This window comes from Chrysemys picta, unplaced genomic scaffold (genome assembly GCF_011386835.1).
Source record: "Chrysemys picta bellii isolate R12L10 unplaced genomic scaffold, ASM1138683v2 scaf957, whole genome shotgun sequence".
NCBI lineage: Eukaryota > Metazoa > Chordata > Testudines > Emydidae > Chrysemys > Chrysemys picta.
In genome coordinates, this window is record NW_027053664.1 from 20,694 (window position 1) to 23,553 (window position 2,860).

Below are 2,860 nucleotides of genomic sequence, written 5' to 3' on the forward strand. Positions count from 1 at the left end.
GCTGTGTGGAGAACCAGCCCCTGTTTGGAGCACTGCGCTTATCAACAGTCTGGCTGGCAGGCTCCTTCCTTCCCCCACTGCCTCTGGCTGGGCCAGCACCCTGGGAAAGCCCAAGACCCTCCAGCCCAGGACACTGGCCAGGAGGAGCCGAGCCCTGTGCAGTGCATGCACGGGGAAGCTGCTAAGCTCTGGACTGGAGTGGGAAGCAATTTCCAGCCTGTTCCCACCCCAACCCTGCAGGCTTCACAGCGGCCCCCCCAGCTTAGCACCCTCTTTGCCTGCCCCCTCCCCCATGCTGGGTCCCTGAGGGAGCGCGGGGCTGCTCCATCCCCTAGGCACCCTCCCCTGCTGAGCCACCTCTCTGGCTGGTTTCGCTGAAGCCCCTGTAGTCAGCTTCCCTGGGCCCTGGCGCACAATGCATCCTTAGGGCTTAACCCCTTCCTGCCCACGCTGTAGCTTGGGGGGGGGGGGGCGGACAACAGAAGGCATCTAGGTTGTCAGTGGCCAGCAGCAGCATGGAGGTGTTAGCTGCTTTATGATGCTGTGAGGGCAGGAAGGGACAAGCTGCTTCCAGCCATGGGGGGTGGGGGGCAAGACAAGATGAGCTCTGCAACGACAAGGGCCAGGTCATCACTTCCCCTCTCCTCCTCCCCTGCGGCTGAAAGCCGCTCCTCTCCCTTCCCTCCTGCACAGTGCCCAAAGGCTGCTGGTGGGCACAGGCCACATTCTGGTGCAAGCCCTGGCAGAAATGGGAGGGGGACATGTGACCCTGCGTGCCTCCGGCCACATGTTGCCTTGGAAAGATGTGGTACCAGGTACCAGGAGAGGTAGGTCTGACCCAGGGGCCCAGCCGGGCGTGGAGGGAAAAGAGCACCAGGCAGGGAAAGGGTCAAGTCCGTCAGTCACACACACACACCCGTGTGAGAGAGGTGTGTGTGTGTCACCTCACCCTGTAGGTGTGGGAACGGGGGTGAAATATGGTCACCCTAATTATAAAACACACCACCATGTTGGGCTGTCTCCCTGTTTTCATTGGCACTTACAGCTGTGAGCCACTCCAGACATCATGGAATTAGGAGAACCTGGTATGGAGGGAAGGGGGCATACAGAACCCCTAGCATGGGGGGGAAGTTGGGAATGGGGGGGAGACAGAGCTCCTGGCCTGAGAGTGAAGGGGGGCCCTGGTATAGAGAGAGGGAGTAATGGGAGTGCACACACAACTTCTGGTGGGGAGAAGATTAGGGAACCCTGGTATGGAGGGAGTGAGGAGGAATGGGAGGAAATATGGGAATGGGAGCACATTCAGAACCCTTGCAATTGGGAGAGGAATGGGGGGAGTGAGGAATGGGGGACACAACACCCCTGGTATGGGGAGAATGGGAGTCACACAGCTGCCGGCATTGGAGGGGAAAACGGGGGGTGGGGGGAGTAGTATGGGAGGAGGAGGGAGTCTGGGGGGGCACACAGAGCCCCTGAAATAGAGGGGCATGGAGGGTGCTATACAGGAAGCTTGTGGGTGGGAATGGAAGGAAGTGAGGATGGGGTGTGAAATAAATTCACCCTGACAGTAGCAACCTAGTATGTGACCCCCTTGGACACATACATTAAACCCAGAACATAAAGTTAGTAACGTCAGCCTTATCCCCAGGCCTGGGCCAGGGTGACTGATATGGCAGGATGTACAAGGCTGCACAGGGTGACTGTTGAAAAAAAAATGAGAAAACTGAATGAGGTGATGGGGCTGGCTGCCTAGACAGGGAAAGGTACCTTGTCCAGAGCAGTGCTGGGGAAGGTCAGCAGGAGCTAGGGGAGCTCTGGCCTGACCAACTCCCAGGCTAAGGGCCTGATATAGGGCCTCGAGGAGGTACTAGGGCTGCGAAGGTGAAGCCAGGGGAGGAAGAAGCAGCAGGTCCATCCTCCTTGCCGATGATGAGTGGCCAGTTCAGACTGCAGTTTGCCCCTGAGGGAAGGGGCTAGGTGAAGAACGGCAGTGGGTCACTGAGGCGAGTGGTGGGATTAGGGGTAGCCAGTTCCCTGGAGGGGCAGCACTCAGAGAGTGGGGCACTAGCAGAGGGCAGTACCCCAGGGAAGGGCACCGCGGGCTGGGAGGGATGCAGGGCCTAATGTGGTGGAGCTTGGAAAAGGGCAGATAATTGAGGGCAAGACACCACCTGAAGAGGGCGCTCCTGAGTGGCGAGAGCTAATTCCCTAGGTTGGCCAGCCTAGTGTGTACCTCACAGTCTGTGTGAGAATCTAGAGAGATTCCATCCCCCAGTGAGGTGTCCGTATCATGCAGTGGGAGCTTTGAGTCAGTCAGACATTTCCATCAGTATTTTGGGGAGAGCCGCTGGCTGGCGTCCTGCTGGGTTTATAGGAAATGGGCAGAAGAGAAGAAGTCACCTCCCTAAAGAGCGCACATAATCCCCCGCTCCTGTGACGCTTGGCACAATCACAGGCTCTATTTGTAGCTAGTCCTGAACCAAGATGTAACTGAAAGGGTGTGAGCTCAGGTTCAGATTGTCCATCATCAGAGAGCGTGACTGGCGGGGGAAGAGCAGCTGCCTTGGGGCACCGATATCTTTCTGCTCTCCCCCCGCTCCCAGGGACGTGCTCCCAGCCAGGATGCTGGGATGGCAGGGCCACGTCGCTACTGAACTGTGACTGAATCTACAGAATTAACAGTGGTGATCGGATTGTGTCTGGCAAAACTGACCCGAGTTGATCAGAGCGGGGTCAATCCAGACCTAGGCCAATCACATCACTCCCTTTCCCCTCAGGCACAGGCCTGGATCAGTTATTAGCAATCAGGTTAAAGTCCCACTCTGGGGAAGGGACTCATTTATTAGCCTGTCTCTCAGTC